The sequence below is a fragment of the Panthera leo genome, chromosome B4 (genome assembly GCF_018350215.1).
Source record: "Panthera leo isolate Ple1 chromosome B4, P.leo_Ple1_pat1.1, whole genome shotgun sequence".
NCBI lineage: Eukaryota > Metazoa > Chordata > Mammalia > Carnivora > Felidae > Panthera > Panthera leo.
In genome coordinates, this window is record NC_056685.1 from 112,126,582 (window position 1) to 112,152,533 (window position 25,952).

Here is a 25,952-nt window from a genome sequence, read left to right on the forward strand (position 1 = left end):
TTAGAAAATATTTTCTAACATTCCATAGGTTGCTTTTCATATTGTTGATTGTTTCTTTTGGTGTACAGAAGCTTTTTAATTTGAAGTAGTCCCACTTACTGATGTTTGCTTTTGTTGCTTGTGCTTTTGTTGTCCTATCCAAAAAAAATCATTTTCAAGACCAATGTCAAGGAGCTTTCCAAGTTTTCTTATAAGAGTTTTACAGTTTCAGGTCTTATTTTTAAAGTCTTATGTTCATGTTTATGCTTATGTTTATCTTTCAGGTCTTATGTTTAATTTTATGTTATGTTTATCTTATGTCTTATGTTTATCTTTCAGGTCTTATGTTTAATTTTGAGCTAACTTTTGTGAGTGGTGTAAGATAGGGGTCCAATTTCATTTTTCTGCCTGTGGTTACCCAGTCCTTTCAACACCATCTATCAAAGAGACTATCTTTTTCGCATTGTGTATTCTTGGCTCTCTTGTGAAATATTAGTCTACTGTATATGGGGAGACCTGTTTCTCGACTTTTGATTTTTTTGTTTATTTCGTTTGCCTCTTTGCCTGTATTTATGTCAGTAGCATATTGTTTTGCTTACTATACATTTGTAATGTAGTTTGAAATCAGGAAGTGTGATGCTTCCAGCTTTGTTCTTCTTCAGGATTGCTTTGCTATCCAAGGTCTTTTGTGATTCCATATGCATTTTAGGATTGAGTTTTCTATTTCTATTTCTGTGGAAAAATCCCCATTGAGATTTTGATAGGGATTCCATTGAATGTATGGATGATTTCGAGTAGTTCTTCCAGGCAATATGAGAATTTTCCAATCTCTCTTTGTTCTTAGTTTAGTCATCTGAAAAAATGATGATATAGTAATACTTTTAGAATGATTATCTATGTAGAATGCTTAGAGTAATTCTCATTATGTAGTGTACTCTTTATAAAGGTTATTTTTCTCCAGTTTAGAAATATTAACAGTTTTCCCCGAGTTGGGATACAATCCAAATAATGCTGAGCAAATAAAATTAAAAAATAATTATTTTTGATGAATAAACAAGTTATGAAGATGTGACATTACCACTTCCAATGCATTTAAGTGATTTTCTAATGAAGATCATTATAATTTGGCCCAAGGCCCATGATGCCAAAATACGGATTTTATGGACCTTATTTTTCCAGAACTAAACCATTGCTTGGCTATATAAAATAACTCAAGAAATGTTTTAATATACATAAAGTTCTACATTTTATTGGTTATATTGCTGTGACCTGAATGGCCTCAATAAGGGTGATTGGAATGATTGTTTTATAATAATGTACTTTAAATAGTTAAGTAGTTGACTTTGTTGCAATATACAAAAGAGGAATAATCAAAAATAAAATCAAACGAAAGTTTAATATACAGGAAAGGGAATTTTAGAAGCAAATCATGATAAAACATGACTTTACAGTTAATTCTGGACATTTAAATCGCAGTAACCCAAGTCCTGGTGCCAGTTAAGAGTTTTCTGCCCCAAGTGTTCCCACAAGGAAACCACCAAGAGAACCAAACCTTCCCCAAAGCTCCTCATGAAATGCCCTTAAAATGAAGAAGTAACCTGGGCCTCGGTGCCTAACCTGCACTTTTATTTGCAGCTTTTAGGTAGTTCAATTTCCATTAAAAAGTCTTGCTTGGCTTTTATTGATTTTTAATGACAATGTAAAATATATACTTTATATTTTAATATATTGTATTATTTTGCTAACTAGATTATGTTCAGTGTAGATTGTAGTTTTAGCCTACTCTCTGTTCTTTTGAATAGGGTGAGCCAAAACCTAAAGCAAGAAGTTTCTGTATTAGCTGTTCTCACAAAAGAGAAGATAAGATGTCTTTGTCTTTTTTGTACCCCTTTGGGATAACTTACAGAATTTTCTCCTATCCCCTAGAAGGAAGTCTTCTATTCCATTCCCAACTTGTGACTATCAATATAAAAATCGATACCTCTTGACAACTCAACAGAAGCACAAGTTAAAACTTTCCTTAAGAAAGCATCAATAAATAAATAAATAGAAGAATAAAGGAATATAAGCAAAATTAAAAATTAAACACTTGAAATATAAATAAAGCCTGTAGTTTAATTAATAGTATTGTGCCACTCTCCTGATTTTGATGATTGTATTATGATCATTTAAAATGTTATCATTGGGGAAAGATAGGTGAAGGGTACATTGAATTCTATTATTTGTATAATTTCCACATAGAGTTTAACACTATTTCAGAAAACAAAGGTTTTGTTTTCAACCTAATTATGGTAGAAAGGTGGTATACTTGAAATTACAACATTTTACCCCTTGAATTGCTTAGTCCACATGTTAGAAAATCAAGTCATGAATCACTGTCATATTCATGGTTTCTAACATGTGTCTCCCTGTTACCACCAAACCTCCTTATTGATATTGTAATTAATTGTGCTGGATGCCAAAGAGAAATGATATACTCAGAAAACTTCTTGGATATTCCCTTGTTGCATTTAGCTCTCAAAAATAATCAGGTGGTCCAGAATAGCTCACTAAAATACTTTGGGGAATATAGTGTAGCACAATGATGTTTCCTTAACTAAGCTCTTAAATCCATGTTTCATTTTTCTGCTTCTGAAATAAACCTAATTACTTTAAGCTAGTTCGAATGAGATGGCATCGAAAGGATTTTTCTAGTACATCATTCTTTCCAAAACAGTTTTATCAATTTTTCAATGTGTATGCCAAGAGCAAGGGTGATTTTAAGGAACACATGAAATGATATGTGTGTATATACGAACATTTTACAAACTCTAAAGCAAAATACCCATGAAAGTGCTGTGATCATTTCTGTTTGAATCACTCTAACAATGTGTTCGGAATGATTCTGAATGCAATCAGATGAACAGCGTATGGCCTCTTACTGAAGGTAAACAAGGCTTTGCAGTAGCTGGATGAAATTAGACAACCCTCAATATGTCTGAATCCTGGTTTCCTATGAAAATAGGGATACAGAATCTGGAATCGTTGTGAAGATTATGTTACATAATTATGCTAAATTGTCTACAACAATTGTTAGCATATATAAGAAACTTGCATATAATGAATTTCCCCACCCTCCCTACAAAAGACAGAAATTAAATTATCCATTGGCAAGTAACTCTGACATTCCTTGAGAGAATATGTCCTGTCTATTATTAAGCTCCAGCTTCTACATTCATTTGGAGATAATGTCTTGACTATTTTTGCATTGATAATTTAAGGATTAACAGGACCCCTAAAGCTCTGAAGAAATCCACAGACTATAAGTAACCCAGAAAGCATTTCCTGTTATTATAGATACATAGTAATACATTATATTATTTTGAATTTTTATTATCCTGAATTGTTTTTAACATAATACAGCTTTCATTGTGTAACAAAACTCTACCAAACTGTACTAACTTCTGATTGTCTCAGAATTTAGCACAGTGCCTGACACAGAATACTCAGTAATGTTTGAGGGATGAATAAAATGATGAATGAATGAAATACTTCCCTAATGATATTTGTGAAAAAAATAGTTAAATGATTCAATGCATTTCTTTTATGCAGCTATAAGAACAAGTAAGATATAATTATTAGGATGTATTGTGCAATTTTATAGGAAAGTTTCAGAAGAACATCATTGAACAGGTCATCATTTGATTCTAGACCACACCTGCTAAAATTTATAATAGCCTCCTTTTGTGTGGTTCTAGGTGATTAATTTATACATACAGATACTGATCATGGAAGTATGTGCTAACAACAAAATTAAAAGGGAAACCCTTTGCTCAAAGTTATCAGTGAATCTTTTTAAAGAAGTGACACCATTAGAATGCCTTATGGAAGAACTTAGAAGTCAACACCAAATGATTGCTAAAGAAATGTATTTTTAATGTGAATAAGTTATGAAATATTAAGATTCATCCATTCTTTCTCAAGGTGTCCAGTATCAGTCTTTTATCCCAACTTGCTGGATACTGGAACTGTTCCAAAGTCTGAATCTTCAGGATCTGCCCACTGCATTCCTCAATTGCTGCTTGCTCACCAGTCAGTCTTTCCATCACAGGACACAGTAGCTGTGCTCAGATACATGGTCATCAAGTGACATGACTTCTACAATGAGTGCTAACATGTCTCCTAGTCCTATGAGCCTCAGTCACAAATAGAAACTCAGACCTGTGTCCCTTTCTAATCAGTCCCAAAAGTCCATAAGCAGCATTTCCTTTGTCACCATAATAGGTTAGTTAGTAGTACTTGTTATTAAACTTCATGTAAATGGACTCATCCAGTATCTGCTTTTATGTCTGGTTTCTTTCCTTTTGCCAGATGAAAGAAGTTTGAAATCTATTACTCTGTTGTATCAATAGTTTATTCCTTTTAAGTGTCCCATGTTTTGGATACACTATAATTTGTATATACATTTTACTGTTGTTAGACATTTGGGTTGTTTCTAATATTTGGCTATTATGAATAAGGATACTATTAATATTCTCTAATAAGTCTTTGTGGACATATGTTTTCATTTCTCTAATAAATGCTTGTTCAAGTTGGCACATATTTAATTAGTCTTTTTAATTATTTTATATAGCAAATTATTTTATATCTTGTTATAAATCTTTGGTTAATCTTTATATATATAAATATTTACATATATTTATATATAAAAAAAGACAGAGACCTACAGAAAATATATATAATATACCAAAATATACATATGTTTCCCCTCCCTTATGTCCCTTGCCTCCTTCTGTCTTTAATGTAAACTTTTCATAAGAAGTTTTAAATTATGATCTAGTTCAACTTTTCTTTGTTTTGTATGTGCCTAGTGATTTATGATTCTTCCTAAAAAAATATTTGCCTACCCCAAGTTTGTGAAGGCCTTCTCCTGTTATTTCTTCTAGAATTTTAGTACCTTTAACTTTTATGTTTAAAGCTATGACCATCTGCATTTAATGGTAGTCTATGCTATGAGGTATGTGTTTATTTTATTTTATATAGAAAGTCAGTTTGGTGCACCATTTGTTCAAAGGATTTATTTTCTTGTTTATTGCTTTGGTTGAAAACCACTTGACCATATGAGTATCAGTGTATCTTAGAACTCTTCGTTTTGGTCCATTTATCTACATTTCTAGCTTTAGCCATCCTGTTTTGATAACCTTAACATTAAAGTAAGAGTTAAAATCAGGAAGTGCAATTTCTTCACATTTGTTATCTTACATGATTGTTTTGTTTATTGCCAATCATTTGCATTCCCACTTAAGTTTTAGGATCAGTTTGTTAGTATATACAACAAATACTGATGAAATTTGGATCAAGAGAGCATTGAGTTTACACATCAGTTTGAGGATAAGGAAATTTTAGTTATCAATTTGTCTTTGCAACATGTTACAGTTTTCGGTGTAGGAGTCTTTTGTGTCATTTGTTAAAATTGTTGAATTTATTCCCAATTATTTTAGGTTTTCTTGATGTTATTGCAAATAAATATTTCTATTTTAATTTTATTTGTTTTCGATTAGTATATAGAAATACAATTGATTTCTATATATTTGTATGCAATGAACTTTCTAAATTTTCTTGTTAGTTCTAGTATTTTTCTTTAATTTTTTTTAACGTTTATTTATTTTTGAGACAGAGAGAGACAGAGCATGAACAGGGGAGGGGCAGAGAGAGAGGGAGATACAGAATCTGAAATGGGCTCCAGGCTCTGAGCTGTCAGCACAGAGCCCGACGCGGGGCTTGAACTCGTGGATCGTGAGATCATGACCTGAGCCGAAGTCGGACACTTAACCGACTGAGCCACCCAGGCGCCCCTCTAGTATATTTTTATAGATTTCCCAGGTGTTTCTTTGGAAGCAGTTATATTAACTATGAGTAAAGACAGTTTTAGTTCATTTATTTCTATCTTTATTACAGTTTGGTAATTGGTATCTTCTTATTTTTTGTAGGTAAATCTGGCAAATTTATTAACCTTTAAGTGGAACCAAATTTTGGCTTTTAAAATTTTTGTCTATTGTTATTTAGTTCATTGCTTTCTGCTTTTATACTGTTTTTCAATAACTTTACTCTGGGATTAATTTTCTGTTCCTTTCTTTGCTTCTTAAAAAACTAAGAATCGTTATTTTTGTTATTTTCTTTTCTTCATATAGGCATTTAAAAGTATAAACTTCTAAGAAGTGATTTTGCTGTATCCACTAAATTTTAATGTGCTTGTTTTCATTATTATTCGGTGAAAATATTTTCCTACTTTTTGGTGATTCTTTAAAAATTCTTGATTTACTTACAAGAATGTATTTAATTGCCAAATATTTGCATATTTTCTAGATATTTTACTGTCAATCAATTCTAATTTAATTCTATGATAGTTTTAGATCAGAATTTATAAGATTTTAATCTTGAGTTAGAAGTACTTTATAGCCAAGCAGATAGTTTACCATGGGGAACATGCACATTCAATGTTTACGTATTTTGCAGTCATATTCTAATAATGTCAGATCAAGATATTTAACAAAAATGTTCAAATTTTCTAAATCCTTATTTTTTTCTGGTGGACCCTCCCCAGATTCACAGATTCCTATATCCAAATGTCTGTTTCACATGTCAACTTTAATGTCTAAAAGATACTTCAGACTTCGCAGGGAGCTTTGCACAAATATGTCCCCACACAAAGTCTCCACTAATTCAGTAAGGTCCTCCATTATTCAGCCCTTTGTCCTTTGCCCACGTCAAACACTAAGAATAATCCTTTACTTCCTCTTTTTTTTTTTAAATCTTACTCACTACTTCCAACCCATTAATGGATTCCATTCTACCTCAAAATATTAAATCTGACATTTCATTGGCAACCCTACTGATAAATCTGTGATCCAATCATGTTATCTTTCACTGACTGCTCACCCGACTGTTCCTGGCTGTATGTCCCAGTTGTCAAAAAGAGCCAGGGTGATCTCATTAAATCATTCATTGTCTTCCTATTGCAACCAGATTAACATAAGCTCCCTATCATGGCCCACAGGACCTATATGAGATGGCCCCTGAATATTTCTCCGATACTCAGTACTCTTCCCCTTCTTCATTATTCTCCAGACGTGGTGGATCTCAACACAAATATCAACTCTTCAGAGGGACCTTCCTTTGACTTCTCAAATTCGTGTACTACCCACCATCATATTCTCCATTTTATGCGATGTTATCTTTTTTATGACCCTGTTATTACCTGTAACTATTTTATTTGGGTATTTATATATTCCTTATCTTCCTCATTCCTAGAATGTGATACTGTAAGGGGAGGGATTAGGTAAATTGTGTTTAGTGTTCCTGTTGTATACTTTATCTCTTGTACAGTGCCCAATATAGTATCTACCCAATAAATATTGATTGATTGATTGATTGATTGATTTTTTGACTCCTCTGAGTTTAGAAAGGAGATCTAGGCGTTTCACTTAATTATCAATGATAAATATTCACAGATTTCACTAGCTACGTGGCTTTTTCATAGAAAGCCATGAATGGGAAGATTCCTGTAAGTCATTCACTTTTTAAATAACCTTCACTCCTTCTGTTTTAAATTCCTTCTCTATATTCTAAATTGATCCCTCCTCTCTCAACCCAGTATATGAAAAACAGCTGGCTGTGTCTCTTTGTACCTTTCTGTCATTCAAAGACCATCATAAGGCCAACCCTTTTTCTTCTTTCCAAACTAAATAATTCTGCCATTTAAAAAAAAATTCTACCATTTTTAACACTTACTGAAGCTCTGTATGCCTATTCTTGAAATCTTTCTCTGGACTCTGCATCCTTTTCCAGTAGAACTTTTTGTCATGTGCTAATGTTCTGTATCTGTGATGTCCAGTACAGCAACCCCTAGCCATATGTGTGTAATGAGTACTTGAAATGTGAGGAACTAAGGGACTTAATTTTAAAATTGTATTTAATGTTATTTATTTACTTATTTTTAATATTTATTTATTTCTGAGAGAGAGAGACGGAGACAGAGACAGAGTATGAATGGGGACACAGAATCTGAAGCAGGCTCCAGGCTCTGAGCTGTCAGCACAGAACCAGACATGGGGCTTGAACTCATGAGCCACGATATCATGACCTGAGCGAAAGTTGGACGCTTAACCGACTGAGCCACCCAGGTGCCCCAAATTATATTTAATTTTAATTAAAATAAAATTTAAATATCCACATGTGGTGGGACGCCTGGGTGGCTCAGTCGATTAAGCATCCGACTCTTGACTTCCCTAGTTCGTGAGTTTGAGCCCCATGTCTGGCTCTGTGCTGACAGTGTGAAGCCTGCTTGGAATTCTCTCTCTCTCTCTCTCTCTCTCTCTCCCTCTGCCCTTCACCTGCTCGCTCACTCTCTCTCTCTCAAAATAAATAAACAGACCTAAAAAATTTAAAAAATTAAAGTAAATATCCACATGTGGTTAGTGGCTACTGAAATCACACTATTCTTTTGGAAGCTGTGGAATATTCCGTATACTCTGAGGCATAAGCATATTTTACTTACCAGTGGTGACCCATATTAAATATGAAATAGGATATTGTTTTTAAAGTTTCTGGGGAACAATGTTCCAACACATTTTTTACAGCAAATGTTGAAGTTAGATTGTCTTAAACTTGACTTTAATTATAAAATTGATGTTAGAACATTAATTAGCTGTATAAAAATCTTTTTGTTTATGGAAGAAGCTGACATTAAGAATCTTTATTTCTGCATTGTAAAAACTTCTGTGATGTTCTTCATATATGGCTTGATATCTTCGTATATGTACTTGATATCTTCTTGATGAAATGAAATATATATATAACTATTTGGTTTTCCTAGTTTTTTAAAGTAAATGCCATTCGGACTAGATTTTCCTCAGATACCATTTAATGATGCTATGTTTAAACTTCTTAACACTAATGAAATCCCTTGATGCTATACTTGTTTTTGATTTCAAGGTGAAGGATGTGTATTAATTAGAGACAACTGGAGGCATTTAAAAGTCAACCTCACATATCTGGGTCATGGTTCGGTCATAATATCCCATGTGCTTTCTGATTGAAGCACTTCTTCATTAAACAAGTAAGCAAGATTTATTACAGATTTAGTTCTCAAACACATTTTCCTGTTTCCAAATATTTCATTTCTGATTTGGGATATTAAAATGAGTGCTACCTTTGTTTTGTTTTGTTTTTTTAAATGCTAAATGTCTTGATTTAAGAAATGAGTGTCTATATTTGCTAGCTTATTTAATTGAGCTCCACATAATACTCAGGTTCCAAAACTCATTTATGCTGAGTAAATTGGATATAAAATATAAAACCAATGCCTTTTACATTGAAATGTTAGGACTAGTCCTAGTCACAAAGCGTGCTTGTACATTTCTGTACCACTTCTAATACCTAAGCTTTATTTAGGACAGGGATTTAAAAAAAATTAAGGGCAGTAAAAGCCTTCCAGATGTCATCTGTGTTATATCTCCCCTAAATAGGAAGCAGAACATATGGTTTATGAAATAAAGGGAATAGTGGACCATCATAATTTTAGGATTCCTTGAATATACCATCCCAAAGCCTCTTTTATTTTCCTTTTCCCCTCTTCATGGAATTAGCAATCTCTGACTCAATATGGCAAAAGTATAACTTTTAAAGAAAATTAGTAGTAAAGTAGATAGTGCTTCAATAGCATTGAAATATCATTTAAATTCATTACCCAAGCTCATTACCCAATGGTAATAAACTAGGGGTAACACGTTTTACAACCATGTCTCTTTCAATCTCTCTCTCTGACACATGCATACACACATGTGTGCAATAAAGATACCAGCTTTAGCAAAAGTCACTTCTCTCATACAGGATCTAATCCCCTTTGTTAGTATGAAGACGGGAGTAAAACCTCGGTAAAATAAACATGCCCTGTTGTTTTTCTAGAGTAGGAGTCTTCATATAAGTAGGATATCCCCCACCCTAGTACAGAAGGTGGTATTGCTCAATATACATATGAATGTATGTACATATATGTACATATGTATATATGTATATGTATATATGTGTGTGTGTATATATATATATATATTTTTTTTTTTTTTTTCATTTGGGAGTTGAGAATTTACAAATATCAGCATCCTTTGCATGTGCTAATACATGGTCATTTTTTTTACCTCGCTAATCCACACACACATACGCGCTGATACACACACATGCATGCACACACACATAACATCTTCATCCATAAAGTTTTCTCTTGCTGTAGTTCTTAATTTTTTGACTCATAGAATTCTCATATGGATCTTTCTTTGTATATATATCTTGTGTTTTCACATCTTTCCTGAAGTCTGACCAGGCACCTCTCTTCTGGAATTTGAGAGGGCTTTCAAGGGTTTCACTGCGTCTGGTACACTCAACAAAGGTTTATTGAGCTGAAATTTTGTATCTCCTAAATAAGTCAAAATAGTGCATTTTCCTCTAGACAATTTTAAATTTAAAATGCCTTAAGAGAAGAATCTGAAAGATATTTTTTCTTTATTTGGCAAATTTTATTCTACAATATTTAGCTTCCATATTGTTAGTCTCAAATGTATCCTTAAGTGCAGAAAAAATTAAGACCCAGTAGTATATTTACATTTTATTAAGCAGAAACAGGTGTTAAATGTTTCCATCTTAGGAATAGAAATAATATAGGCATTATCTAGTAAAAACTAATGCAGTATTTAAATCACTCTGAAGAGATTTATCTGTTTCCTAAAATTTAGGGTGATTTTAAGTCTTTTTAGTCTTGCCAAAAGTTTGCTGACTTATTCATCTTTTCAAAGAAACAACTTTTGGCTTCGTTGAAGCTCTCTATTCCATTTTTTTCTTTCTATGTCATGATATTCTCTTCAAAATGGTATTATGTCATTTCTTTTACTTTACGGTTACTATGATTTTCTTCTGATTTTTTATTTTTATTTTTTAAGTTTATTTATCCATTTTGAGAGAGGGAGAGTGAACGAGAACAAGCGGGGAGGGCCAGAGAGACAGGGTGATAAAGAATCCCAGGGAAGCTCCAAACCCAGCTTGGAGCCCAACTTGGGGCTAGATCTCACAACTGAGAGATCATGACCTGAGCTGATACTGAGTCGGATGCTTATCCAAATGAGCCACTCTGGCACCCCTTCTCTGATTTTCTAAAGTGAAATTTTAATTGATTAATCTTCAGATTATTTTGCCTCATTTCCTTTTTATCCCTTTTTTCACAAATTAAAGTGAAAAAAAAAACCATGATTAGCAAAATGGAAACAAATGCAAAATACTTGTTACATGAGTTTGGGAAGAAGAGAAGATAAATAAAATATAAACAAACACAATGTGTAATTGAAAGCATAAATCTAAACAGTCCAATGATGAGACATAGGCACAAGCAAATGTAGATGAATCTCTACAAACACACAATTAGCAAAACAAACAAAAACTCAAACACCAAACGAACCTTCAAAGAAACAAAATTTAAAAGAGCCTCAAATTTTTATTCCACAATAGTAAATGCCAGAGGACAACAAATAAAACATCTTCAGGAATTTGAAAATCTATTTGTTTTAAAATCAGAAGAAAAAAACTATTTTAAATGGAATGTGAATGTAACAAAGAATGATAACAACGAGCAGAATGAATAGTAGAAATAGCCAAGGTGTAGTGAAACAAAATAAACTCTTCTACTAATTTAGGATGGAGATAATAAGACCTAAACTATACATAATTAGCAAATATAGGAAGGGAAAAAAAAGCTTGAGAGTCACTGAATATCATGAACTAGTGTCATAGGGCATAATAGAGTTAGTATAAATCCTAAATTATGAATCATTTAGCTCAGCCTCAGCATACCATATGGTAAATGGGACAATTACACCAAACTCATTATGTGAGATAATACTATTATTTCCTGCATATCTATTTCTTCTCTCTATCTCACATGAGATAATATGTGGGAGGAAGCAATGTGAACTTCCGAGCTATATTCTAATATCAGGTATTATTCATGATTGCCTTTTTTTTTAAGTAGGCTCCAGACCTACTGTGGAGCCCAAAGCCAGACTTGAACTCACGACCCTGAGATCAAGACCTGAGCTAAGATCAAAAGTGGGACACTTGACTGACTGAACCACCCAGGCACCTGTTATTCATGATTGCTTTTATTACTAAAGGTGAACAAAGAGGATTTGGCAACTCCTTTTATCTAGAAAGTAAGGAAAAGGAAACTCAAAAATTATTTCAGGATCCTAGGTCTAAATTCTGGAGCAAAAGCACTATTTCAAAAAAAGACTGGGCTTATCATTTATCTTCTTTTTGAATTCAGCTATATGTTCAAGGCATTAATAATAAAAATGTAGATATATGAAAAAGTGGCAGAATTAAAGGAGCAAAACAATTCCCTATTCTACAGATGTGTTAACATGAAGAGCATTTTGTGCTGGAACATTTTAGTGGAGGTAGAAATGCTGAAGTTAAGTAAGCAACTATAAATGTAAATGTGGAACTTGAAAGACAACTTGGATTTGCTATTACACTGCCATTGAATTTTTAAAGTTCATCATTATTTAAAGATTTAATCTACTTCCTCACTTTTTAGGTACAAAGTTTAGGTAAAACATCAGATTTAGAGATAAAAAAAGATGCTTAATAAATGAATGAAACAAGATGAATAAAATATAGCTCCTCATTAGTTTAAGTCTTGAAGTTAGATTTTTTGTTGTTGTAGTTTGTTTTTGGGAGACAGTGCAAAGTAAAAATGGAAAATCAGGATCCGATATTGGGCAAACTTGATTAGGCGGTCCATTAAAATAATATCAAGGAAAATAAAATGAAGCAGTTGTAGCGGCTGGAGTATAAGCAAAGCATTATAAGAGACAAGATGAGGCAGTTGCCAACGGATGCTCAATAAAACCAATAATAGGAGAAAAGTCAAGGGGAAAGAGAATATTAAATTTAAAAAAAAACCCTAATTTTGGAACAAGGAAATCATTGGCAACCCTAGAGAGAACAAACAGAATATTAAATAAAAAAAACTATTTAATTTTGGATCAAGGAAACCATTGGCAACCTTAGAGAGAACAATTTCAGAAGAGCAGTGTTGATGGAAGCCAGTTGGCAGATAGTTAAGGCAGTGGGAGAGTGGAGAGGAAACAAAAGCATCAATCCTTGAAGAGATATGGATAATTTTTCAAGTTGGTATTCTCAAGGCCCTGCCACAGACCCTAGCATTAGTGTGGGAATACGAAAAGTATTTTGAGGTAAATTGAAGAGTGTGAGAGTTCAAGATGATATTTAAAAGTTAGGAAAGCAGAAAAAAGATGAGGTAACACAATGGGTTAGGGCCACAGAAATGGTACGAGTCATTGTTGACATAGACCTGGGATCTTGAGCCAGTTGTTGATAGATCGGAGTATTGTTGCATAAGGAGGCTCGACGATTGAGGCTAAAGATGATACAAAGACCAAAGTGTCCAGCAAGCATCTGGACAACAGGTGGGGATTCCCCCAAGGTCGTATTATGCTAGTCTTCTCCAGCTAGTAAATTCCTTATACCCTTTCGTCTGCACTAAAGCCAATCCCTAGGCAGGAACAAAGAAGATGTGGAGACATAGAGATAACAGATGATACATCTTGGGAAATTGAATTCAAAGAGAGAAAAAGAGAAGCTGAAACAAAATTTGTAGTTAGTAGAAGAACATTTGGGCTAGGATGGGGGTTTATAATTGGTACTGAGATCTAAAGAAAATCAGAGAGAAATGGAAAGAAAATATAAGATGAATGAGAACTCTCTTCTTCCCAGAGCTAAAGAGGAAGAACAAGAAGAAAGGTATAAGAGAAAAGCTGTCAAGTTGATGATGAGGAAAAATACTGAATTCATATCAGAAAACTTAAATCTCCTCAAGTAACAACATATTGGGCCATCTGACGACAAGACATGTCAAAAGAAAGTGACAAAATTGAAGATAGCAGAACAGAGTTGTTCCTATAGAAGAATCATAAAGTAAACAGCAAAACAAAAAAATAATAAATAAATAAATATTTTCCCACCATTTAAAAAAATGGGCCAGGAGCTGTTTTGTATTATGCATCATGTATCATAACAAGTGGGCGAAGAAAGCAGTGAGAATGATCCAAGAATGGGATAGTAAAACACATGGCTTTTGAGTTAGCCATGTCAAATTAAGTCATAATAGCTGAATGACCTCTTGCCTTCATCTGACTTGTTCTTAAATAGCCAGGATTTAAGGTTTTCCCATTAGTGTCTATGTGCATCACTGCCAGTTAAACTTCCTATATGTGGTTTATTTATGAGATAGAGACTTCCAAATATGAAAGCATTGCTATTCCGGGAGTTCTCGACAAACAAACTTTTCAAAAAAGAATAGCCTGGATTAGCAAAATATTCCTGGCCATCCATGTGATGAAATACAATGTATAGCTTTAGATCTTTATTTCAAAAAAATCTCTACCTAACATGTTTTACATAGAAGTTCATCCATGACGTCCTAATTTTAATTTAAAAAGTCTGTGTTATTTTAAATTTTATTTCGAATTTTCAACTTGCTATTCCAAGTTTCTGTGTTTTTTTTCCCCCTTCACTGATACCAGATTTCTTCCAATAAATTCTTGCTTTATTAGTTCCTGCATAACTGTTATGCAGGAATTGACACTATTTTGTTATCATGCTTCTTCCATCCTTTAGTTTTTGGAATTTAATAGTTTGGTGTTTTTTTTAAAAAATTACAGATTCAATAATATTCACACCTCAGTGCTAGGTGTGGGAGATCAACAGGGCATAAAAATACACAGAGTTCCAGATCACGTGGATCTGTCTAGTAGGAAAGACAGATGGTAATAGCCTAATAATACAGTCCTATTTTCATTGAGTAATTAAAGGCAAGTAATATAATAATTTTCCTCTTTGATCTCCTAAAAAGATGATAAGGAGAACACAGAAACTGTTAACTACAATGGGTAATCATATCACATAATATACACAATATACAATATCTAAAACTATATATATATGAATACCTACAATATGGTTAGTAATTATATATAAATGATATATAACTGTGTTAACTTTATATGTATGCTTATTATAAGATAGATAATTTTACATTATAGCTATGTATATGTATTATATATCTGATATAATAGATAAAATAATGTTATATACATATACATATAGGTATGTGCATTATTTATGTGGACATATATGACATTAATTTAGTCTAAATTATGAAATGTATTAGCATCTTTAGATTTATCTGTATATAAATATTTCTGGTGCGAACATCCATTTTCTACCTTTTACCCAAACTGAAATATTTAGTGTCCAAATCTCAACAATAGTTTGACCCTAATCAGGCTATTCTTCTCCAACATCTCGAGGCTTTACCTCCTGTTGCTTTTATTGTTATTATCCACCTAAACTACCGCCCTTACTGTCATTTATTTCAGAACCTGCTGCTTTAGCATACATTCCCTACATTCAGAAGATGCCCTGCACATTTTCACCCAGAGACATCAACACCAACATGTCACTCTTGTGTGTAGACACGTAAGTAAATGTAAATGTTAACAGGCCCACCTGTTCCAAACCCACCTCATATCTTTGGCAACTTTTCTTTTATTATATACTCTCACACCTTCCTGCCTTTTCTTTTTCAATTCTTTTACAATGTTGGCACTTAATGATACTATTCTTCTTAAACTGTTGGCTTTACTTTACCTCTCTCTCTTTCATACTCTTTTCAGTTTTTAAGAATGTTGGTTTTAGGTGATAGTTGTTATCTTGAAAGAGTCAACTTCTCTGAATCCCAGATTCCTCAGCCTGTAAAAGGTGGATAGAGATATCTGGTTTGGAGAATGCTGTGAGAATTAAATTGAATAATGTGTGTATGCACTCAGGACAATGTTCAACATTATGGTTATGGTGACTATCTAGATTTAATATTTCAATGTAGAGCTTCTTCTAGACTTCCAAACAGTGTCTCTCCTTCTCTCTTCACTGTTCCACATAACTACCTAAAGCAGCTAAGTCCTCTTTGTATGACCTGACTTGTCTTTTGTCCTTTACTTTTTAAATGTTTAGCTTTTTCTTTCTAAGATGTTGACCTGAATAAATATTGCCACAACAACATACCATCCTGGACCTGATTATTTTCTTCTTGGGCATAATTAGTATTTCCTTAATTTATTGACTTAGCACCTGGACCAATTATCTTGTTTTGTTAAAGTAAGAGCTAATCAAGGCGAGAAATAGGAGTTCATTCTCTATTCAGGCCAGTTGGGGTTGCACTGAAAACACATTTCTTTCATGGTCACAGATGTGCCCCCAGCCCTGACCATCTGCTTAGCAAATGAGCAGAAGCGCCAGGGTAAGCCACCCTGGACCATATTATACAGACTAGTCCCAGCACTAAGCATTCTGGCCCACTAATCGCTGCGTCATCATATTTAAAGACTAGAGCACAGTTGAGCAGATGTCTTGGGTGTGATCCAGGAACAGTACCAATGGAGGGGTGAGGCAAATAAAAGCCTAGACAAAGTGGCATCCAACAGGGAACCTGAATATACTGATATAGATGTGCCTTTTATCACAAATTATTTTAAAAGACTAGGCAATTTTTATCTTTAATGATTCTTCAGAGGTTCCAGTAGGAAAGACAGATAGTCTTTCTGTAAGAGGTTCAAGTGAACATCTATTTGAAATTTTTATCCTAAGCCAATTTTATGTGGTGATAACTTAAAGTGTTGCATATAATTTTGGCAACACTTTAAGTTTCAAAATGGTGTGCTCTTGGTTGCTATGTCATGACTTGTCTGATCTGGAAGATTTTTCACTAAAATTTTCACTGAATTAAAGAATTTGAATTATAGCCATGAAAGGGGGACTTTGGCAAGCAGTGGAAGGGATCTCCAACCTCTCGATGCCTTCTGAATTCTAATTAGGCAAATATAAAGTGGTTCTGTGTCAGAGCAAGTTTCCCAAAAGACAAAGCTGCCGCATTAAATCAAAAAGCACAAACGTCAGCACAACTCTGAGACACTGGAGTTTCCAATAAGAAAAAACTCATTAAATGAATGGTGCTTTTCACCGTGTTCTGTTTTTAGTCCCTGTCAGTGAAAATTATGAGAATCTGTTTTTTCAAAGGGAGAAAACAGAGGTGTTCACAGATGAATAGCGAATGTATATTTGACACTTTATCTTCCAGGGACAGTTTGATCAAGTTACTAGTTTATTATCTTTGAAGTACTAATGAGATTTTTCCTTACAGAGGAAAGTATTTTTTGTTCATAAGAATGAATAAATGCTTCATTTATCAAAGTTTTTTTTTTAATTACATATATAGTACCTACTACTTTTGGCACTCAACAATTAAGTCAATGGTCAGTGAGCTTATGGAAGTGGCATTCCAAGTCATTAATTCACTATAATTTCAGATTTCTTGAGCCAGAGATATTCTTTAATGATTAGGAGATCTATTTATATAATGTCAATATCATTGTAGACAAGCAATAATGATTTAAAAAATTGTTTATGACAGTTTTTTTTTAATTAAAATAGAATAAAGTCAGCCCACATGAATTTTGATTTTACTTTTCTTTGTAAAAGTTGCTGGAGAAAAATCACCCCTTGCGGGAGTCGTTACGAGTCATATTTCTCTGTTCTTTTTTTCCTGGGATAGCTGCTGGGAGCAGAGGCTTTCAAGAGGGACCATAATGCTGTGTTTTCTGGAAGCAGTGAGTGTTTTATTTCGTCTTTGCATCCTCTGTGCCTGATACACAGGAGGTATTTAGTGATGGTTGTTCAAGAAATAAATCTACTTTGGAGGTATTCTTTTCAGGTATGGTTGTAGTAAGGTACTATTGTATTGAATTATATTTTTCTCCCATTTCACTGTGGCCTTGCTTATCTTTGCAACCCCACCTCCATGAAGATATGAGTGAGACCATCAATCGTGCCTTTATTTTATCAAACACCATTAACTCAACCCAATGTCTGACCAAATACTAAAGCTCATGGATATGCTCTTAATTAGAAATACAGAATAATAATAATAACAGTAACAATAATAACAATATTACTATTAATAATAAAGGAACAGAAAAACAAACCATAACTCTCAAATGTCTAGTATGTATGAAAATTCCAAATGTTAATAAAGTATTCATGAAAATGGATATATTAATTTTTTGTAATCAAGACAGCTAAGTAAAGAAATTTTTTCATGGGTTTAGCCCCAATATTTAGAAAAGCTATAATCCTTAAAAATCTTAAGGGCATTATGAATTTGTCAGCTGCATTTTTCTACTTTCTATCTCAATGTTTAAAATTATTTTTATATTTATAGTACTTCAAAGAGAATTTAAAAGGTTCTTTTATCCTTTTATATTATATATAAACTTTGTACCATACCTCAGATCCTATGGGCAATGAAGATGTTATAAATATGTATATGGGTTTATAAAATTTCCTGATTGCTGTCTCTGTATGTAATACAGTACCTAGCACATAAGTGTCTAATGAATCTTTTATAGTAGAACTAAACTGAGAAGCTCTATGTCTGAAAATAGAATTGAAGGAAAATTGAAGTGGTGGAAATACTTATTCATGGACTATAATATGTAAATGAGGGCCACAGTCCATAAACCCTTGCAGTAAAGTATGATCCACAGGTGAAAAAGGACAGACAAGAATAATTTCATTAGTAGGACTATCTCATTTCCAACTGAGATGAGGGAAATAATGTATCAAGTTAGCCACATCTTGCTTCAGAAGTAAAGGGAAGTTGAAATAAGAAAAGCCCATTTTTGTTTGGGAGATAAAAGAAAGTGAATCAATTTGTGAATTCTAGAGGACTACATGAGTTAAACATTGCTATACTCTAAAATACTCTGGTAAAATGTTTGACTTTGAATTCTTCCATATGCTGAGGGATGATGTGTTGCTTATTCTTAATAGTTTGATTTGTGTCATGAATGCTGTCTCAGGCATGACTCACTGATAAAATGAAATTAGAGGAAAATAAGATTTCCAGCTTCAATGAAACCATCTCTCAGGATCTACAGGTAGGTCAAGGAAGTTTCCAAATCAATATAAGATTTGACTGTGTAATTTTTTTATGTTCAGTCTTTCTATTATTGATATTTTCAGGAGAAAATTATTTAAATGAAACACTATGTTGGCTTTCTGTAATACATTTGAGTCTAGTATATAAATCAGGGAAACCCTTGATTCTTTCCAGAGATTCTTGATTAAATAAATTGATAAATGTGGTCATCCTGCTTAATTTAAGGTTAATATTTTAAGGCACAGGAAAAAGGTAAGGAAATCTTAGTTTAACAGAATATCAAAAGAAACTATTATCTATCTCAAAAAGATACCCATATTCCCATGTTCATTGCAACATTACAACAGCCATGGTATGAAAACAACTTAAGTGCCCATCAGTGGATGAATGGATCAAAACTACAAAGCATTATTCAATCTTAAAAAAGAAGGAAATTCTATCATTTGAGATTCCTGGATTAGCCTAGAGGGTAAAATTTTAAGAAAAATAAACTAGACAGAGAAAGACCGATATATGCATGGTATCACTTATATGCAAAAGCTTAAACAAAAAAAGAAAAAGAAAAAGTTGCTCATAGAAACAAAAAATCGAAAAGTGTTTGCCAGGGGCTGGGAAGTGGGAGAAATAGGGAGAAGCTGGCAAAAGGTGGTTTGCAGCCTCAAGAAGTTCTCCAGGCAAAATTTGAAAATGGCTCTCACACACAAAAGGCAAGGAGAGATCAAAGAGGCAGAACTCTTTGAATTGTTAGGTGGCAGGTTTAAAGAGTAAAGGAACTCATATATACCTGAGTCTTGTCTTGGGTGACCTCAGGATAAGATCTCTGCACCTACCTGCCAGAATCTTCCTCTATATAGAGGCTTTAGTTGGATTCAATCACATGTATTGCCCAGGTAGTCTCAACACATTTGCTCTCTGAAGGCTACGTTCTTGACATGGCTTCCACCATAGAAACCGTGAGAAGAATGTCCATTTCAAGGACAGAAGAGTTGCCTGCCTCTAGTTCTTGAGTCAACCAGTTAAAACATGCTCTTGATCACCTCCTCCGACAATAGGGTACAAACTTTGTTATAAGATGAATAAGATGGCGATCCAATTTATAACATGGAGACTATAGTTGCTAACACTATGTTGTATAATTGAAATTTCCTAAGTGTAGAAATTAAGTATTCTCTCTCTTTCACACACACACACACAAAGTAAATACGTGAGGTGATGGGTATGTGAACTAACTCCAAGGGGCAATATATTTTCACAATGTGTGTGTGTCTCAAATAATCACATTGCACGCTTTAAATATGTTACAATTTTATTTGTCAATTATACATCAATAAAGCTAAAAAGAATTGAGTCCCAGGATCTATTCGGTAAACCTTAGAACCATTACACTCAGTGACAAACAAAGCAATTACAAAGGAAGAACCAACAAATGCAAACGAGATTTTTTTTTCAAACTTTACATGGTAATTAAGTAGTTCTTATACATTAGTATGAATGAGGAGTCTGTTTCCTTGGGGCTATATTGGACGACATGTTTTCAGAAGCATTCATTTAAAAAGTCACTATAATGGGGTGGCTAGGTGGCTTAGTCAGTTTAGCACCTGACCCTTGATTTTGGCTCAGGTCATGATCCCAGGGTTGTGGGATTGAGCCCCGTGTCGGCTCCGTGCTGAGCATGGAGCCTGCTTAAGATTGTCTCTCTCTCCCCTTGCCCCTCTTGCCCACATGCTGTCTCTCTCTTTAATAAAAAGTCATGAAATTGAAATGATCCTTATTTCTGAACCCTCCTTTTATCTCATGGTCTCTTAGCAGTAACAGAATTAAAATTAGTGTGTAACGTTGTTTTTTCCAGTGGAGATGATTGTTCAAAAGGTTAGAGAAGTTAATGGGCTGTTCCAGGTTGAGTTTCTCTTGGATCAGCCAAGTTTGCTCTAAATTAAGTATTCACAGTCTCAGTCTCCATCTAGAGACACAAGATCCCAGTCATAACAGTCTTACAATAATAACATTAAAGCTAAACATAAAATTATAATATAATTAGATAATAAATAACGATTACAGTCAAATGATCTGCTTCATTTAACCCTCCTATTAATCATATGAGATTTTGACACCCGTTTTGCATTTGAGCAAATCGAGGATTAGAGAGTTTACATGAACTGCCAGATGGTATAGAGCCAGAACCAGATTTGAACTAAGTTTGTAAAATCCAAAATCCATGTCATTAATCCGTACGCTAGTGTTTCCCCTACTTAAAATGTGTGTGGGTATATTTTCATGTGTTTTGAGAATTCTATTTGAGTGAATACGTATGGCTGCCATTAATTCAACATTTTCTAATGAAAGAAGCAACAATTGGCCCATATTGTAGTAAAGTGAATTATTTTGCATTCACTATTTTCCAAAATACTTATTGATCAAAATATCCTGGTCATTCTGTGAAGCACTGAGGATAAAGGAGAAATTAAGCACACAATAATACCTTCCTTGTGGAGTGTGCATTTTGGTAAGTAAGGGAAGACAGACAACAAATAGTAAGTTTTTAAAATGCACGGAATGGAAAATGATTGTAAGTGATGGAAAAAAAAAAAAACAAATCAGGGCGTAGGAAGGAGATGCATGAGGTTATGGGGTTACAATTTAAAAAGGATGCTTCATAAGAAGATGATATTTAATCCAAGAACTGATGTGAGTAAACAGAACAAAGTGAGCCTTGTGATCGTCTGGGGAAAGAGCCATGCAGGCAGAGGCCATGTAAGGAGGAGAGCCTGAGCTGCTGGGGACCTGCTGTGTTCAAGGAATAGCAAGGAAGTCAATGTGCTGAGGGCACAACAGGCAGGGTGAAAGCAGTGGGACAGATTGGGTGGGGATTTGGAGGCTGTCATAGGAGTTAGTTTCATTCTGAGTGGATCAGAGCCACTGAATACATACATACACGCATACACACATACATTGTGTGTGGTGTCCGAGGACAAGGTTTGGAGAGGATATATTACATTTGTATTTATTTGTAGCCCATATTTATTTATTTTTATTACATGTTTTTATATATAAAGTATATAGCTTTAGTACCATATAAAGTGCAAGCCATTAATATAATTCCTTTCTCCAGATAAATGGTAAACTTGATTGTAATTCTTTTCAATGAAAACATACATTTTTAAAAAATGACCATTATTTATTCATGGTCACTTTATTAGATATTCCATTAAATTATTTATGATTTTTACCACAATGATACGTTCAGTATTTCCCTTGGTATATAAGGTGAACTATTTTATTTATTTATTTAAAAAATTTTTAAATGTTTATTTATTTTTGAGAGAGACAGAGTGCGAGTGGGGGAGGAGCAGAGAGAGAGGGAGACACAGAATCTGAAGCAGGCTCCAGGCTCTGAGCTGTCAGCACAGAGCCCCATGCAGGGCTCAAACCCACGAACCCCCTGAGATCATGACCGGAGCCGAAGTCAGAGGCTTAACCGGCTGAGCCACCCAGGCGCCTCAAAAGTGAACTATTTTAGATTTCATAATTCTAAAGTATGTTTTCAGTCCTCAGTCTGGGAAATTACATGGGAGTCCATTTCTCCCCAACAACCTTCTTCCTATTTAGGTCCTAATTAGGGACTTCCCTAAGTCCCTATTTAAAGTTTTCTATTTGCATATTGAAGACAGTATAGATTGAGGACTTTGAAACAATTTCAACTTCAGTTCTCTGTCTCTGCATTCTCTGTATTTCATGGACTGCTTGAGGCTGATTTTGTGTGAAAGACTCCCAACTGTTATTACTTTGTTGGAGAAAGCAAGAGGAAAAAAGAATGTCTTAAATTAATTTTTTAGACCATACTTAGTCCAGATTTTCTTTCCTTTCATATCCTCTCTGCTTTTTGGTATTATTGAGGTTCTTTAAATAAGGCCTTGAGCTACTCTTTGCTAGTGATTCAATACCAAGACTTTTTGTTAAAGGATTTTATTTTGGTTCAAGGAAAAGAAAACTACGAAACTGGTAATTCTCTTTTGAAATATCGTATCAGTGAAAACCAACAAATGCCAGTTTTCAACATTAATAAAAGTTCAAGTAAGAAAACAAAATTTGCATAGATAACTTTTTATCTGAAGCATTTCAGCTTTAAGTTAGCATGCTTTTAGGTAAAACTACATTTTATTTTCAATGCTTTCATATTTAATTTCATTAAAATGGAATGATTTTAATATCTATTTCCTTCAAATTAAATATTAATTCCAAATCCCCATTCTGTGTATATATATATGGTTTTTTTTCAAAATATGTCCCTATTCAACACAATTGCATGTTTTTATTTTGAATATTTCCTATTAAAAAAATCAAACTAGCACATGTACTCATTTATAACTCATTTTACATTGCTTCATTTGTCTTGTTTTCTGAGCAGAGCTATGGCAAAAGCATGGGGTCATTCTCCACTCACATGCTTTGTACATGTGAACAGCTTTTTTTTTTTTTTTTTTTTTTTTTTTTTAATATAGCAGAAATGTGTGGTCAGTGTTTTGGCCCTTCAGGCACTCATCAGGCACGATGGTTCACAGAAGTGAACTGGGTACCAAGAATTTAAAGTGCCTTGAAATCATTAGATGATTAGCTTTCCCTTGAGTTCTTTGTCACCCTGAACAGATTTTCTGAAGGATCTGTTACAGTCTTCTTCCCCTGGTACTGATCAAGGAAAACAAAAATAGAAACATCATTGAGTACAATGATCTGGAGACTCGGCATTGTTTCAAAAGAGAATGCTAGGAAACTGCTACAAAGTACAAACATTTATCCAAGCGTAATGGACAATGCCAATTGTTTTGCCTTGAAATCCAGAGCTTTTCAAAAGCCATTTCTCAAGTGCACTTGGGCCTTAAATAGTAAACCCACTTTTTCATGTGAAAAAAATGCGGAAGGTATCTCTCAATCATGCTTATACTGGTCTTATGAAGCAAATAAAACTGCATGTGAATAAAGGTTGATTTAATGTTTGTAACAGTGAGAGTCTATTTTCAATATAAAAAATGACCGGGCTCATGCAGCCAGTCAAAACTAGAAATGGGATCAACTCTCATTGAAAAAAAAAATCATGAATATAATGTGGATATTTATCATTTATTGCAGTATTCTGTGAACATATGCTACGCCGATTACTGGGTGTAAAATATGAAGAGACATTTTAAGTAAAAATGGATAAAGTAGGTGCATTTATCTTTCTCTTTGAATATAATTGAGATGCTTGAATGCACAGAAAACACAGACCAACCACTTCCCTTGATGTTAAGCATATTTGGATTTTTGGGGCCTGAATAATAATAAACTTCTATAGTAATACCATGAAAAGGGATCTTTTTCCCTCATTTGTAAAGCTCGTGTTCAAGCAAGAGTATCAATATTTTTTTTCCATAAGTGGTCCATTTTAAAAAAAGTAGTCCTCATATCAATGCCACTTTCAATACAGCTTCTTCTCAGTATTAGCCTTATGAACAAGAAACATGTCCTTCAACCACTCCAATCTTAAAAAAAAAACACAAATACACTTTGGTGGTCCAATAAATGAGAATGTGCTGCTGTGATCTGTTTCTTAGGATGGAATAGTGAGGGTTGGCAGTTATTAACAAGTATTGTCATCTCCACAGATGCTACAGGTCACAGAGGCTCCTCCAGAGAAGGGCTTTATACCGGCCCTCTGTAACATTTAAATATTTAAAATTTCATATTGCAATAAAAAGCTTATTTCTAAATGAAGTCCATGATCATTCTGGATATAAAGCCTAATGACACTGGCTCAGTCTTCAGGAAGGAGTGAGAATAAATGGGTCCATACAGAATATGAGTCTCATAGGTTTTAGTCAGAAAATGTTTTTGTAATGATTGTGGTTGTGGCTGTAATTATTCCCATTTTTGTCGAGCCTTCACTTATGTGGCGGCTCCAAAAATTGTTTACTTTGGGACCATATTTTAAATTACAATAATATTTAATATAGTGATACTTGAGTACATCCTTTCCCAACCACAAGGTAAAGCTAGTTCCAATGCTTTTGCATTTTTAAAAATATAGTTAAATACCTGTGAATTTCCAATAAAAGTCATTGTCTGTCCAGTTTGTTAACTGCCAAATTAACAGAGAGTTTCAACAAAAATGTGTCCCTGAGATGAGAATTTGTACTTAAATTAACTACACTTGATCTTAGCCAAAAGGCCAAGGAGCGATTGTACTTAAATTAACTAAATTGTTTATTAATTTGTCTACTTGCTGTAAGAGTAACAGGACGAGATTTTGCTCTTGACTCCCATTCTATCAGGTACTGCTAACTTACCAAGTAGCATTTTTGAGGCCTATTACAATGATGTGGAGAACTTAGAATAACTAATAATTGGGGCAAATGTAAATGTTACAGCCTGACTAGCTGCTTCTCTGTTTCAGATGCTGCCTCCAGCCACGCCCACCAAACAAAGAAACAAACAAACAAAAAAAACCCAAGCTGTGTGTATAACACTAGGAACCTGATAAATCTTAGATTACAAAATGAATTTTCTAATTGGACATTGAGAAATTCTTAGGATTCTTCAGAATCCTTATTTCTAGCATGTGTAGGAAAAGCAGGAACCAAAGGTAGCCCCCATTCCAACCCAAGCAATTTCACTTCTCTCTTTTATATATAGAGAGACACAGCTGCTTTAAATATTGGTTTGTTTGATTTTGAGAGGAAGGAGGGATGGAAGGAAGGAAGGAAGGGAAGAAGGAAGGAAGGAAGGAGAGAAGGGAGGGACGAGGGGGGGAGGAAGGAAGGAAGGAAAGGAAGGAAGGAAGGGAGGAAGGAAGGAAGGAGGGAAGGAAGGAAGGAAGGAAGGAAGGAAGGAAGGAAGG

The 25,952-nt window shown here is 33.9% G+C and overlaps 1 long non-coding RNA gene across 4 annotated transcripts in view; it reads left to right on the forward strand.

Moving 5' to 3' along the window:
• Positions 1–25,588, forward strand: part of LOC122224902 — a 225,953-nt gene extending 200,365 nt beyond the window's left edge. For all 4 annotated transcript variants that reach the window (XR_006205000.1, XR_006204997.1, XR_006204998.1 and 1 more), the window contains 5 exons: positions 15,465–15,564; positions 17,696–17,750; positions 18,973–19,079; positions 24,206–24,279; positions 25,509–25,588. This is a non-coding gene — a long non-coding RNA (uncharacterized LOC122224902). The remainder of the gene's footprint in view (positions 1–15,464; positions 15,565–17,695; positions 17,751–18,972; positions 19,080–24,205; positions 24,280–25,508) is intronic.
• Positions 25,589–25,952: the final 364 nt, after the last annotated feature.